The sequence below is a fragment of the Neodiprion lecontei genome, chromosome 6 (assembly GCF_021901455.1).
Source record: "Neodiprion lecontei isolate iyNeoLeco1 chromosome 6, iyNeoLeco1.1, whole genome shotgun sequence".
NCBI lineage: Eukaryota > Metazoa > Arthropoda > Insecta > Hymenoptera > Diprionidae > Neodiprion > Neodiprion lecontei.
In genome coordinates this window covers 24275404-24291970 of record NC_060265.1, presented here as the reverse complement: position 1 = coordinate 24291970, position 16567 = coordinate 24275404, and the positions used below count along the sequence as shown (strand labels likewise).

Sequence of the window (16567 nt, the reverse complement as noted above, 5' to 3'; positions counted from 1 at the left end):
GTGAAACGAATCGACTCACGTGTATGGCCTTAATTTGAGAAATATTTCCGGGATAAAGATACGTTGAGGAGATAATTATATGTATACGAGATCGCGTTTCGCATCGCGCGGGTACGTAAATTTATAGAATTCACAAGGCACGTGGACGAAAAGTCGAAAAGACACATTGCAAATTGTTTTAAACTCCGACAGATCTTGCGTGGTAAAAATGAATAAATTCCTATCTTTAGAGTATTTATTGTCGGCGAAGAAAATGTACGATGAGAGGCAATACTCGTGCGTTATACATACGTATACGTTATACATATGTACAGGGCACGTTGGCGCTGAATTCTGCAGGTCATACACCCCCGGGAAAGATATCAGATCCTAATACAGTGACGGGTGGAAAGGGCGCGAAAGGCATTTAACCATCCAGCCTAACTGAGTCGGGGGATTCTCTGCGTGCCTCGCAAATATGCCAAAATTAAAGTTCTTACTCTACCAAGAATTTCGTGTGAAATTCACCTCCATATTTTATACCAACCTACCAGAGCAGCTGAGACCCTCTTCACGCGATTTTCCGGAAATCCGGCACGATCCGTGATCAATCGCGCCTGAAATCGCTTATCGTATGAATTTTACCGTTCCTCCTTTGAAATTGGTCTCTCATGGCTTTCGCCTACATCTAGAATTGAGACGAATAACGGACGAAAATTAATCGACAGATGTAAGTACTAATTTTAATTTGACGGGATCAGAATGAAACTAGAATTGGAAGATAATGTAAGAAAGGGTTAGAGTACGATGGCTGGGAATTGGTTTTCATCACTGAAACGATCATCGATAATTTTCGTACGTGAAATTCTGTGACTATGGTTTAAAACAAAAGTTTTAACGCACCTGTGAATATGATGTTACGAGCATCCAGAAACACTTGAAGTTGAACGACGTGTATAAGCCACAGTCGAGTTGCGGAAAAGTTTCTCTTTATCCATAACTCACCAGACCGAATAACTGGCTTAAAACCCCTAAATAATACCGAAACTTGGCCGTTCAGATCAGAGATTGCGTCGCTTGCGTGTGGGGGAGTCATTTTTCTTCAAGGAATCGCCGCATACATTTCGAAGTTCGGGTTAATACTGTATGTGATAACGCAATTTATATTACCCGGTGTATTGTGTATTCCACGGTACAAAAAGCTCAATATCGGCTGTAACTAGCCCGAGCAGATTTATCAACTGCAGCTCGGCGCTACGTGAGAAGTTTCATTGACTCCTGTCGGTCCCGCGTAATCACCAAACTAATTAATCAGACGGGCTTTAATTTGGCGGGATAGTAGAACGTGTGGTTTCGCCCGGGAACAATCCCTTGAAATACAAATCTCGCCTGTCTCCCATTTCTCCGTTGGCGCTTTCCCCTTTTACCCGCACTCTGTAGTTTTTTTTTTTTTTTCTTTTTACTTCCTTTTGTTTTCGTTTTTTGGCATCGGTCTTCCCTTTATTCACCCACCATCCCTAATTTGCGTCCCGTTCGCCTCTTTCCCGCGTCTCGATATCAACGAATACATAATTCTCAAACAACACTCATGCTTCCGATCCTCGCTGGAGAGTGAGTACTCTCCGCGAAAAGAAAATCACCCCTTATTATATATTTCTCTTTCCCAATCTCCCCTAATTGGCGCCGCACCCTTTGAATAGCTCAATTTCAATCAGTTCGACTTCACAAGCTCCGCGTCCAAGTATTCACCCCCCCCCCCCCCCCCCCCACCCCTCCCTGGTATTTCATGCTGTGCCATACTTAAATCCATACAAACGTATGTGCAACTCGCGAGTACGTGTAGCCAGTTTTACCCACCTTCCCTAAACGTACACGAATACATAGAACCTCCGCACTTTTCAGAGCGAAGCTACGTGTTTCGAATGCTGCAAGCTCTAATCCATGATGAAATTGAAATGTATGAAGCTGCTGGTTCGTGAGGCAGGTATATGCAAGTGCGCTTATTGCCTATGTGCATGTATCGTATGCGGTACAATTCTAACGCTGAAAGTGAGTGAGAGCAGTGGTGGTGGTACTTGGTTGGACTGGGACTTGGTTTCAAAGTAAGAGAAATTGCTCTTCGACGTTGCGAATCATTCTTCCGGGGTGTCGTTCGCATCGAAGTCACGACACCCCGGGTACGAGGTCGGTGTACGCAAAGTCGTTGAGAGCATTTTATGCCTGACAGCTGAAGCTTCGTGACCAAAGTAATCGGGGCCGAGGCAACAATATCAAAAAACGTTGGAGCCGTGGGCCAAAGCGAGAAAATTCGATCCCGGAGACTTGGCGATGGCGTGTAAGTCGATCGATACAGGCGTGTAAACGCGCGCCGTCGATGTATATTAGGGTTTGACGTACGTGTGTATTTGCCTGTGTATTTTCCGCAGGCAAAGTTCGAACTTAACGAAAGACAAAGTTTCTTCTCGCACGAACCGCGATGCCTTCTAATTTACACGGAGCCGTGCGTTGACTAGAAATTAGTTGATTTCAGGTCGGCGGGATCAGGTAGCAAATGAAACTCGCTTAGCCTCGCTTTATTGTCTGTTGAAATTCAGGGGGCTGTGGTGGCGCAGAATGGCGCGTGGATCCGACTGTACGTACTGCATGATAGATGGCGAAGTGTATCTTCGTAGAGACATGGGGATAGACTAGGCTCAAATTTTGTCACCATCTCCCGGCTGCGCGAAAAGTTTAATATTAATTTAAGCCAGTACACGGAGTCGTTACGCGAGTCATTATGGCAGTATAGTAACATTCTGGACCCCAATAAATCTCCGCGGCAAATGTCTGGAGAACATTTTCCCAACTGGAGGGGTGAATCTTCAAGACGAACGGATGGTTCAAGACGTAACTCTAACTTATTGCCCGGTTAATTAAAATTCATAGAAGAAAGAGTCGAGCACTTCGGAGGGCACTTTTGCTTCCTTATTTTCATTTTTTTTTTTTTTTTTATTATTTTTTATCGATATCGGTGAATACAGTTTCTTATTTTACTTATTGTCAATTACTTACCCAGTGCCCAATTTCACGTTTAGATTGCAGAACTCAATCTGTTCGTTCGTTTGTTCTTTTTATCGCTCTGAGAGCGGGCGTTTTGTCTTTCGACGAAAGAAGGAAGATAAATTGGTAATAATCGAAATAAAAGCCTTTCTTAATTACCTGTTTAGTCCTTTCATTTGTGTCCCGGGAAAATAAGAACAGCGCAGTGTGCAAAAAGAATACTATTCATTCGTTTGAGATTAATCCTGCCGGGCGGACAGGAGTGAAGACGCCTCGTTTGTCTTTGGAAGGATTAGTTCGTAAATTTTTTCGCATCGTAAGCTCTTTATCTTCCCGGATGGGCAAATCCCTTTTCTGCAAATGAAACTAAACAAAACTTATAGCAGTGATACTGACGCATGTAATGCACAGAAAATCTGGGACGTTACAGTATAATCTTATATAACATGTCTAGTCGACTGTCGTTGATCATCCTATCCAGCCAGTTGTTTTTCCCCACCTACCGCCGTTCTTCCCGTCTCTTTCAGACTTGAAGAGTCACTAATATTACGTAAGGATGAGAAACACCAATTCGCTCAGCGATTATCCAATCCTGCCGCATAGGCTTTAATGTCCAATTACGTAAATCGTATGAAATCGGTTCTACAAACCACTGATAAAAAGCCGAGAGCAAGATGTTGTTTCGAGAAAGATAGTTGCAGCGATTCGAAACCTGCTCGGGCTTCGGTTGCTCACCGATTCTCAAGGAGACGGCACAATCGATTGGCCGTGGTAAGAAGAGAGCGGTTAGCAACGTCAAAAATAGCCTGCCTGATAATTAAAGGCGATGGTGACAAATTATGATTGAATTTTGGGAAGAAGATCTCCGTGCGATAGAGAGCTATCGCGGTGTTAGAGTTACCGGGTGATAGATTGAGCCGAGCTTCGGGTCAGGCGCGGCCAAAACTCTACCCGGCGCCAATGTCCAGCTCTAGATTTATGCTGATGGATTTTCTTCACGAGGTTTCAAACTCCCGTCGACCGCGATATCTCCGCGAGCCCGACACCCTTTCTGCCGTCTTTCCCTCCGCCGATTACAGATTCCGCGAGTGTGTTTTGTTTGCACAGCTTTTCGCCGCGCCCCGGGGTTCGATCAATGGCCCTTAGATTACCAATGGCCTATGGCCAATGGTCAGTGGTCAATGGGCAATGTTCAATGATCAGCAGGCAGTGTTCAATGGTCGGCGATCTTAAGCCTTGGGTCTAAGGTCGAATCGGGCAATGGCCATTCAAACCGACGAACAGGCTGCAAGGCATCTATTGTGGAACCACGGTCATGTGCAAAGTACATGTGAAGCAGGAGAGATATCGATAGAGAGGGAAAGAGAGAGAGAGAGAGAGTGGTCAGGGATATTTGTATTTTTCGGTAATAACACGTCGTTTCATGCACTTATTAGTCGATGAAAATTTTGCCTTTTTCTCCAATCTTTCTATGAATATTATCACAGTACGGTTTATATGGCGTCTGACTTACGTATATTGTTAACACTAGTTAGAGGCATCGTTTGATTTTCAACACCTTTAGGATACATCGTTACGCCTTCTTCGTTCATCAGCAACAAGATGTATTTTCCAATTTTGTCCCTTCAGATTCGTTTACGAACTGTTACTTCGATCATCCCTATCACTCTTCGCAGAATTTATGAACAACGAGCAAACGAACCATGAACGTAAACGGAAGCTATCAAAATGTTCAATAGTTTGCCACGCTGGAAGTTTCGAAGAGTATGTTTCATTTTGTAATATTTATCACTTTTATACAGCACGCTGTTAATAGTCTGTTTAACAATACAGGGGTGTTGGATTTATTTAGTCTCAAGACTTAAAGTGGGGTAAAAGTCGCCGTAAGACGTGACGCAGCCACGTCGTTTTTTCATGTGAATAGTTCGTCATTTTTTCATGAATATATAATTATATACCCTGCGTAACCCACATTTTAATGATGGTCTCGTATGCTTTACGCGATCCGAAGAAAAGACAGTTTACAGAGAGTTGCGGCTGCACGTTTTTTAGGATATGTTATTCTGAACCGCTATGACATCATGAAAATGAAGTTTTTCCCTACTTAAGGAATCTTTGACAATCTTAAATGTAAAAACCGACAATTGCCTGGCAGCCAGCAGCCATGGCACGAGCTAAAATTACTTTGTTAAGAAAACCGGAAACAATTCGTTGAGACACTCTGAAATAAATAGCCCCTGCAGGGAAAGAGAGGATTGAATGGGAAGGACGGGGCGTCCCTTGTTGATTCCCTCGTACCGGAAATAAATAACAAATTATCTAAGCTACAAGAGCCGGTTAAATTTTTTTTTTCCGTTTCCAGGATTGTCCTTGTTGTTGGTTTTTTAATCTACTTTTCGTTTTCCTTTCTACCCTAAGTAAGAATCTCCACTCGCGTTGCCGTTCCGGAAAATCAGATGGCGGTAAATCGTCGTTAGAAAAGGGTGAGGGAGGAAAGGATAGGTCGGAGCTCTAGCTATAACTTTACACTCTATACAAGAGGTACCGGATATTCACAGCGGCCCGCTTGAAAACTACATACAAACTCTCGACGCAACCGCTGAGCTGTTACGCATTGCAGGTTAGATTTTCCGCGTATTTTCCCAAATTTTTGCGCGAACCATCGGAGCCGCGTGGGCCGATTTGCAACTCCGCAATTCGGAAGGCTCGCCACTGGAATCTCCGTTTCCCCGAGGCACGCGTTAAACTCGCATTCCTCACCTGCGTGGCGGGATTCATCATCGCTCATCGACGCTTCAGGCGCGATCTCACCGCCGGTTCTTTCGCCTTCTCTTTCTCTGACCTTTCCCTACCCCCCGAAACAGACCTATAGCTCGGAGGAAAATTCTGGGGGTCTAGTAAATCGATGAGCTAGCATTAAACATCGCGCGAGGGTTCCTTGCTGTATAACAGCCGCGTGAAGATCAGAACGAGGATGCAGTAAAGCGGAAGACGTCGGCAGTCGAGCGTCTCCGATGTTGGCCAATGCAGGCATTCCACGTACTGTCGTATTGTCAAGAAAATGGGTGTAGGTCAAAACTTGGAAGGGTCAATATTTCGAATGGCCGTTATAAAGAAATTTCAAACGTGCGAAAATAAAATGACGAAGGATTACAACGACTACTAATCAGTGACACATTCAAAAATCAAGATTTCGAACAATTCACCTTTCGTTCTTTTATTTTCCAATGTTCGAAATCTCGGTACATCGGTCATCCGAAATATTGACCCTTCCAAGTTTTGACCTCCACCCGAAATACGCGTTATTTCGCTTTCCCTTGCCCGATACTGATGGACCAGAGTTTCAACCCTTGTGTGTGAATGTTGCGTTGGTACGCACGATTGTGTTACAGTATTACTGCGAACTCCTCATAGCTGAAGTGTTTTTAATCCGCTTCTATCGAACCATACCTCAGGACATACCTCGTCCCCAGGAACTCTATCGAATGCATCGTTACCTTATAACACTCAGTGGCGAGCTTGGCTGGCAGTAGCCGGTAAGCAGTGAGAAGTAAGTAGCGTCAAGCACCGTTCCCGAGCTCAATAACACACATCGTAGCAGAGATCAGCGGCTAACTGCCGGCAATAACAATCGGGGGGTTGGCTGAAACTCGGGCGTGACAAAGGGGCGCGGGGCGCGACTTTAGCCGTAGCTAAATGGTCGTTGGCGAGCATCTGGAAGGTCTGGAAATCTTTGCCAGGCTAGAAAGGTCTTGAGTAAGTTTCGCCGTTACTCTATGTATAGCTTATTCCTATCGTCTACGAGGCGGCACGGTATATACGAGTATACACCTATATACGTACATTAATTATACACTCTATGCCAAACGCGCGGGGTTTCTGCACTGTATAGATATATTACGATGCATATTTATACAATTTGTATAAGAAGTACATGGTTTATTTCACGTACACCATGGCTAAAGCAAAGATATCGTCATCGTTCAAAAGGTCGAGGATCGCACGAAGTGTGTGACGTGTAATTCAATAAACTACTGAAAATATCAGATTCCACGCGTTTGCATTGCAGTGAAAAAACGGGGACTCGGATTTGACGATAAAAGCGCTCTTGATCGCGTAACTGGATCTGAAACATCGGATCAAAGATATTTTTTACTTCACCACTCCGACGACGGAATTCAATGTCGACATGTTAACCAAGGGCGCCGCGTCATATTGTCAACTTTTCCTAAAATCGGATTCCGACAAGCTTTTTGAAATCTTGATACCTCGAGTTTTTACATTTTCATACACAATTCACCTAATGCATCGACGCGCCTGAGATGTATATGCATACGCATACATATGGGAGGTATACACGCGCGTACGCCCGAAGGATAAATTTTCAAGCTCGTAAGACAGACGACGTAATTCCTTTTTTTCTTCGTTACATATTTTCCCCTCTTCACATCTGCCGGGTCAAATTATTGCGTGCTTATTTTGACGTTTCGGTTGCTCGCCATGTAATTATTCACAAGTAATCCAGAGCGAAATTCTCAAATCTTTATCTCGCGCAGATTATTCAAATTGTACGTAAATCGTACGGGAAATTCGTCGTTCCGCCCCGCCCCGCCCCGCCCGCGAAGCACTGACATACCCATCGGAACGATAATTACACTCTCCGTATCATAATTTAGTTCCAATTAAATTTCTATCAGAGTGGGTAACGCGCCGCACGGGTTCCCCCGAAGGCGTAAGGGAGGCGCGATATGTTCCTATGAATTCAGCACGCTACGCGACCCTCGCATCTGATAACTCGTCGTAACTCAATTATCCTTACGTTTTCGAGGAGAACCGATTGCAGATAAAATCTCTGCGAGCCGCGCGGCACGGCCTCCCTTTCATCCCCCTCACTCCGCAGGTCCGGCTTCTTTGTCCGCCTCGCTTTGGGCTCGCTTTTGTGCCATCTATCGCACCCCTGCTTCATCCTTCCCGGGAAAATATGATCCTTTTATGAAGCGCTGATACCCGGTGACGTCCCACGGCAAAGTAAACCCCCTCTGTAAACAATGTCCGGTGGGGACGTGATACGATCGTACAGTTTTCATCACGGCTTGTTAGTCGGATACTTCTCGAAGGAAGGGCTGATTTCTGCACCGACGATTTCTGCTTCTCAATTTTTGCCCGCGACCACGGGGCAACTTTGTAAATATATCACGATGAAAAACACCTGCATGTAACACCCGGAGACCGAAAATTGAGATGCGCTTTCTCGGCTCGACTTTGGCGAATGTCAGAAACACCCCCAGGAAGATTAATCGCTGCCCGTTACCGCCGCTGCCTTCTTTCTCGAGGGTCTCGACTCTCGCTCCGGGTCAGACGCTGACCGTGATTACGTCATTTTCCAAATAGCTCCCCTAAGAAATAAGAATGCAGGAATGATCGTTCGACACCCTGTCCGTGTTATATGCATGTAACCACATGTATATACACTGTGTGTGTGTGTGTGTGTGTTTCTCGATAGTTTCAACAGCTCAACTTTGAAGCGACGAGGCGCGTTGGTTCGTCGCGGTAAAAGTTTTCGCCGAGAAAAGTTATCGCCGCGCCGGAGCTTTGAGGCATAACTTTTAAACCGCTTCCCTCTAGAACATTTTATTTCCTCCCGCATACCCAAGGAGTAAGATTGAGAGAGGTTGAAAAATAAACGGTCCTGTACTGATCGACGGTCTCCCGACGTCGGACGCGTTAATCGCTTTGTGCCTCCGAGTTGACGCTTCTTTACAATTTCTCATTCAAACAAAATCTATCGAGAATACTCCAAGGGGCATTTGACACGGCCAGGCAATAATTAGCGACCCGAACGTATTAGGCGGCGTCTTGTCAGACCGACGTTTGAAATGAGAATTTTCATTAGGGTACGGTCGCATCGCTTCGACGTACGAGTTTCGAATGAACGAAAAGCTCTCGGTAAGCTTCTCCGACGGTGCTGAGGAGTCCGAATCGGTTAGAGGGAGAAAGATAGAAAAAACAGGGGAAAGAATTTTACCCCCCACTTGGCGTAATGTAGAAAGTTGAAAAAGAGGAAAGCTTTAGTACACGTACATTTTTTCTCCACCCTCTACAGCATGGATCCGATACTTAGCAGCGAAGCTGAACAAAATTGAGAAGAGAGACTCGTCTGCGACGTCGCTGGAAGAAAAGAAGGAGAGAGGATGATGGAGGGGGTGGGATGAGATGCTGCGCAAAAATGTCAACTTCTCACAAGTCTTACCGGACTTTTTTTTCCACCGTTTTCCTTATAGGACGAGGAGAAGAAAAGGTATAACAACGGCGCGTACACCTTAACTGCTGGGTGAAAATGGTGCACGGCCTCTTCAAATCCCACGGCAGAGAATAATTCGGTGCTGGTCCGTGATTTGCCCACTGTGACAAAAATTGCCACTTAGAAAGTTGTGCTTCAACGTTGATACATTTCTAAACTCACCGCCCGAAAGTGAGCCGGGCATCTGAAGAATATAAATTGACTTCTGATTTGGCAATGCAGAAGGAAGTAGCAGTGAGCTTTTGTAGAGTAGCACACAGTTTCAAACAACGTCAAATGTTCGTCCGCGTTAAAGATGAAAGAATTCTTATGCTTTGGCTGTATTGCGCCTGGAACAGATGTAACTAATTAAACTTTGAAGGTAAGCTTAAGTTCAGCGATTTCAAGGTCACGCATAATGGATTTTGAATATGCGTAATGCCTGAACGAATATAATACGTACCTCACCATCGAAAACGTGCTTTGACCCAACCTGTCGCTGAATTCATGTCTCGACGCCTTATTCACGGTACGATCTCCTGCGCCCACTGTGTGGAAATTTCACGCTGAATTGTCGCTCGGTTCAAAGTTGTTATTCTACTCGATTTCCTTCGTTTAACGGACACCTAAATTTCGTTCACTGTGATCCCAATTTGCGAGTACGAATACAATGAACATTTTCTCCCACCCTGGCTATTCTCCCGAGTAATATTATACAAATTGCGCCAGTAAAACGTCCGATTGACTTATAGTCCTCGAAATAACAACGGAGAGATTTCACGGAATACAGGTTAATGTCGAGGTACTGAAAATATTCCAGCCCACCTATTGAAAACTTGTTAAAATTAAACTGGTCATGATTTACTGAAAGAAAATATTATACTTTTATCGTCAACGAAACCTCGGCATTTCCTTGAAACTAAAATCGAAAGACTCTTCCGAAAGCTCTCCTTCTCCTTACACGTATCGGCCAATGTTGTTGCTTTTCTTGACTATGATCTTTACCGTCGTGACCGACTGGGTAAGGGTGATGGTGGCGTAGCCGTCTTACGTACATTCTAGTATTCAAGCTTAAGTTATTGCCTGCGGCAAGCCTGAATATGCGTATAAACTGTTTTCTCTAGTTTACGGCCTTCCAGGGTTGGCTACCTTTGTAAATTTGAGGATGTTTTCCTTTGCTTCTAGGCATTTTATTAGAATATACTTATTACGAGTGATTTTAATGGTGATTTGTTGGCCAACTCTTTTCGCGCTCACCACCTTTCTAATTTTTTTTTAATCCAATAACTTATACGCCGTACCTTATGGTCATACTCACCATACCGACAGCTGACAAACCTAATGGCGAGATATTCGTCGTATTCACGATGCAGACAATTTGGTGAACAGCGATCAATACGGCGTTCCTTTCCTATCTGGCCACGAACGCATCTTTATTGCGTATCGGATTCAGGTTCCTCAGCCTTTTCCGACGGTTGTCAACTTTCGCAATTTTGAGGGGCTTGACTGGGAGGCTCATTCAATTGATCTTGAATCGCTGGACTAGTCCACTACACCTTTCTACGTAATTTCTACTACATCTTTCTATGGAAATCCTTATATTCTCTTCTGTTCTATTCTTGTTATTTCTTCGCAACGAATCAAAAGCGATCTGCGCAGGTTCCTCTACTCTCAGGCACATGAATAAGCGCTATGCGAAAGACCAGAAGCGTGTATAACTTTTCCCCTAAGGTAACCGTGAACATCTTGAGATCCGTTTCGCATCCGTTACGCTCCCTCTTCATTTGCCCTCTCCGGAATTAATTGAATTAATACAGAAGCAGGTAGCGAAGAAGACCCTCCCGACCCACGGGCGTATTCAAGGTACAGCTGCATAGAGCTCTCCACTTTGTGCCCGTCAAACTTATCGCGCGACATAATTTTGTCACACCTAGATAGGTGGGATAAGAATGCAGAGAACATCCCAGCAACGGTCCTTCGGTTTTCATTTTCAACCTTTGGCTCTTTCCTGGAGAACTTTCCACTGATGATCAACATACTCGTATATCTTAGCTTTTCCACTCTCGACCTTCGCCGTAAAAGAGATTTGCTATTCTCTACACAGGTCAAGCATCACTTCTCACTTTTTTGCCTTTACTCACGTACCTATCAACTATACACGCAACATGGCGTAGGTATACGTGTCTAAGTGACTCCATCGTGGTTTTTAAGCCCACGGAGAGAGCTACAAATAATCCAACAGAGCGATGCAATATTTCTTTCCAGTAGGTGAAGCCAAAATCAGGACCAACTCCCTTGAGAATAGACCTCTCAAGCCGAATCGCACGCCGCTGAGACACTCGTTGGCATCAGCAGTATCAATTTGCTAAATATAATATATATGTCTGGTGAAAATATTGGAAGACATGTACGTTCAAGCATTTAGTATTTTTCAAGTTTTTGGCTTAAAAAATCGCCATCAAAGGAAGTCTAACTCGGATCTCTTGGATCAAACTTTGGTTCATGCGGAAAATCCCTAAAATCATATTTAACATGAGTTATACTAACAGGTTTTCTTTGGAACGCAAATCCGTCGTCGTGTTTCGTACCGTTTTAGCCAATCTGAATCACGGAATGTAAAGTGATACTGCGGCTTACCAGTTTTGTTGTACATTTGATGTATAGCCTCCACAGTAGAGGACGTGCTGATGATTCCTGGTGGATATTCAATCTCTTTTTATCCACCAATCATGTGAGGCTGTACGTTCTCGTTGAAAACGCAAATCATTCCCAAATTCCATGGCTCAATGTGTGTTACGACTATAGCTCAGCTTTTCAAAACCGTATATGCAGAGAGACTTCATATATCACTTAGGCTATATGTTGACGAAAAAAGCGCGCCAGGATGGCGTGGCGCCAAGTGTCTGTGGCACACGTTATTTTTTATGTCGTAATTATATATGGTGTGATAAGATGCGGACAATGTTTTCAATGATTTATATACTCGCAATGAGTTTCACAATCACAGAAGTGTGAAAATAAAATTTATCTTAATTACGTATAGACGGTCTGATAATTCTGATTAAATAAAAAACAATCTCTATATTGTATTTGCACGACTTTTATCTACAGTAGATTGGCTCGCGTGGTTAAATGTTGACCTACGAACAAAATCCTTTGACTTTCATAACTTTCTCATAGCACTATTCGTATTCCACCGCATAATCATAAAATCTACTGTACTAAACACTCCGTGAACCAACAAACGAGCATACAACTAGATACCAACCGTTATTAAGGTTTCGAGTCGATTTTCAACTGGTGAATTATTCTACATTCAACGGAATACTGCAATTTGATTGAATTTCATAAACCGTGAATGTCGGTGTATAATGGACATATATTAACATTTCACAATTGCTTCTGACTCCCTCAATTATGTACACGTGTTGTATTATATGAAAACCCATGCGAGTGACAGACGTTCAACGAATAAACGTTAGGTACTTTAATTATGGAAACATCGAAGAGAGTGTAAAAGTGTGAAATGATTATTCGACAGCTTTGGTTGTAGGAAGTAAATCATCACGGACGAATAATGCGCGATAGGTTTTCTAAATTTTCTTACACTGCGTGTTGGCGTATCGCCTCTTGACGGCGTTTCACATTCACCAAAAATAGCATTGGCGATGTTGCAACTTGTAACAACTTGATTTTTGGTGGAAAGAAGTAAAGGGAGGCAGATATACGGAGGAAGTAATTTTGCTCGCTGTATTAGAAAAGGCGGAGCAAAAGATCGGCTATAAAGTGGCAGGTGAAGAGATGTGAAGAGACGCGGTGGAAGGCCGGGCAAACTCGTGCATTTCCATAAGCCTCTTTTTTGGGGTGAAAAATACCGTGGGAATCTCCGAGAGTGAAACAAGGAACCGTAAAAAAAGGCGCCCCACTTGCAACGAAATCAGCCCTGCAACTTCTGGCTGGATTCTTTAGGAGGGCCTTAATTGTACGCTGAGTACCTAATTCTAATTCGTACATTAGTATCCTCTATAAAATAAAAAATACTTACATCACATTTGACACTATAAATTAATCTGATTTACACAAACCTTGTCCCACTTTTGTCACAAATGTTAAACTGTCATTCGCTGACAGTATTAGTGCTCTCTTTACGACTGTCAACAAATATGTGAAAAATGCGTCAGAGCTATACTAGTAATTAAATTTTAAGTAGCATGTGGCAAATGCAGATATAATTTATTCATAAGCATCAGCTCATGGACAGAGGCCAGAGTGAATATGGCTGCGGTAACTTACGTGCAGACAATTAGCACGTGTCCCAGCAACAACACTAATTAGTGAACACAATTTCTTTTATAATTTCATCAGCGCCTCACAAAATAGCGGGCAATTTTAGTCCATTTACGTTACACGGAGTTTTTATTTTTTACTACGCGAATGGTTTAAACGTTCCTTCAATTTCAATTCCCAGACTATACGTATGCAAAGTAAAATTTCTCCATAGGGGAGTAGGTTATAATGAGGAATAACTTTATTATCTGACACTTGCCAAAGGGTAGTGAAATCGCCTTGGTTGAGAAGATTATTGAGGACTTTACCCCGTCAAAGGATTAATTAAAATAACATTTCATTAAAGCGTTCTCGCGCGTGCAAAGAAGGTTGAAATTCTAAAATCAATTTTCCGGTGGCTCTGACTGATGAATATTTTAATTGGTTAACGAAAGCTCCATATTCCGTCGCTGGAAGCTCGGAGTATTCAGACTTTACCGTGTCAGATGTGTCCACGTATACATAGTTAAGCGGGTGAGATATAATTTACCCGCTGATGTAGCTACATCTTTATTTAGTTTCATTGGAATAAGAAAAATAGAAAGAGAAAACGAGAGTAGAAAGAAGCCTCAAAAAAAAAAAAAAAACGTACTTGCTCTGAACAAAAAAATATTTTCACCCTGACATAAACCATATTATAGACAGAAATTAAGAATAAGTATCAATATTACCATTCTGTGACAGTAAAATTTTGCCATAAATGTAGCCGACTGCCATTTTACTGATTGTAAATTAGCAATTCTATTTTTATACACAACAGCAGCAGCAGCAGTAATAGCGGCAAGTAATCGCATTAGACCGTAAATGTTACCGCCGTCATGACGTATATATTCCGCTAAAGTATCGAGTTAAGTTTACGACAATGCAGTTGCTACCTTCGAATCTGCGAGAGTAGTCGATCAAAATATTATACGTTATATAATGTTGAATTTCACCAAAAATTTGTGTCACAGCTATCTCGATTGCTGTATTTGCATTTTCCACCTCATTAACGAGTCCGCGCGCTTTTCCAAGTTACGTTATTTCACCCGAAAACCGTCACCGAACACTTCTGACAGTTGACAAATTGGAGAACTTACGAAATGCATACTGCGTTGTCGGTTCATTGTATCGTAGAATCTACCAGGTACCATCGGGTCTTAAAGATCAATCTGATCGATAAAATCTTAGGTCGTGATTGGAGAAGAGTATCTCTACGCGTTCTTCGAGCCGATTTAACTCTCTTTGGTTCACCGGCGAGAGAGTATCATAAAGCAAAGCCGCACTCACTCGGAGCTAAGAAGAGAGGATACAAATTGCCTCCGACTCAAATGATTCGAAGGAAAGATTTCCCCCGTTCAACAATAAAACGGCAATATCCGAGGTCGATAAATTCTACAACTCGACTTTTTCAATCGGACCATAATGCCGGCCACTGTCCGTCGTGCGGGGCCGTTCGCGCAGAATTACATCGTTGGGGAGTAAAACTCCCGGGTTCCGAATTTGTATCTCTTATTTCTTTCCGCGAATTTCAATTTTCAATTCATAGTTAAACAGCGCCGGTGCCCGCTTCTCATGCGTGTATGTATACACGGTCAATATATGCATAGCCATCTGTATGGTGCCTGTCCGTGTTTCGTCCGCATATACGGCAAACTTTTGCCGAAGGCTGCACAGTCCGGCTCGTCGGTAGTGCAACGCATCACCGGATAAATTCAATGCCCAAAACCACATAAATGCACGCAGTCGAAAAGTATTACATTCATACCGTCCGGACCATCCGGTCAGATAGTTTGTTGAAATCGAATATTTCCCCGTTTGGCTGACCGCAATTATTGCCCGCTTCAGCTATACTCGCGCGGAAAGTAATTGGAGATTTTCAACGTCATATAGAGAATCCGTATACATTTCTAGCTCAGCTGAACCGACGACGAAAAATCATGATACGCGGTTAAAAAAATTCTCAACCGAAATCTTCTGTACCCGAAAAAAAATGGGAAGAACATTTAAATTATGTACACTTCATTGCTGATTAACACACGCTCCATAGATTATACGATAAAAGTATCAGGCCGTGTGATTTTTTCTCGAAATGAGCTAAAAAATTTCTCCGCACACCGCCTTACGTTGATATAATTATTTTTAATTCATTCAATTTCGGAGTCTGAAATATCTGTTCAGACCAAGGAGTTTTACCGTCAACAACCGTCGAATGTTGAAACGTCATTGACTTGGGTTTTGGGGAAAAGATTCTATGCCGATTGAGGTTTGGTAGGATGGTTCGCAAAAAGAAAGAATTATCTTTTGCATAAAATTTTTTCAGGTAACAATAATGGATAAACTGATTAGAAAAACAAATTGAACGGAAGAGCTTCTGCCGTATTGTATGAATTCGGATCTGATATATTCATTCTCCGTATTAAAAATATTTACGAAAAGAATCATCGTATCGCCTCATGTGACGTCTTGAATAGAAGTCTTATTTTTTCCATCTTGTTGCAAGAATTCGAGTATGCCTAATCGCGGTGAGATCGTACTGCACCAAAACGAAAAACGAAATCAATAACAATGTGAAGGGAATCGTTTTTCTCCAAAAAAAAAAAAAAAAAAAAAAAAAACGTTGGAATACGCGTGAAATTTTTATAACATGTAATATTGCGAAGAGTTCCGTGAAGCTGCACGTCACTACGTCACACTTTTTTCATTTCGCGAATTGCAAGGGGCTACAGCAGCAGCGGTGTAACATAATTGCATCGCGTGGAAACAGTACACAGTATTTTTCGTTAAAAGATGAAAGGTGCGGGAATAAAATAAAAATGTAGCGTACGGTTCTAAAAAGAGTGTCCAACAACTTCGAGCTACAGTTACAAAAGAGCCCGGCACCGAGTGTCGAATTTGCCGGAAGTAACCGTATACCCGCGGCATACAAAGGGTTGAAAAACCGGCGCCGATAATTGGCGATCC

General features: G+C 42.9%; 2 protein-coding genes across 18 annotated transcripts in view; one reads left to right on the top strand and one right to left on the bottom strand.

Moving 5' to 3' along the window:
- Positions 1-16567, bottom strand: part of LOC107221613 — a 200643-nt gene that overhangs the window by 9382 nt on the left and 174694 nt on the right. The window contains exons 11-12 of one of the 13 annotated variants that reach the window (XM_046743622.1): positions 9482-9648; positions 9269-9420 (exon numbers count right to left, since the gene is read on the bottom strand). The exons of the other annotated variants lie outside the window; for them this stretch is intronic. The gene's annotated coding sequence lies outside the window, so the exon portion shown is untranslated. The remainder of the gene's footprint in view (positions 1-9268; positions 9421-9481; positions 9649-16567) is intronic. 13 annotated transcript variants of the gene reach the window in all.
- The window catches only part of LOC107221612 (hemicentin-2), a 302996-nt gene that overhangs the window by 225700 nt on the left and 60729 nt on the right, over positions 1-16567 (top strand). The window lies entirely within an intron of this gene.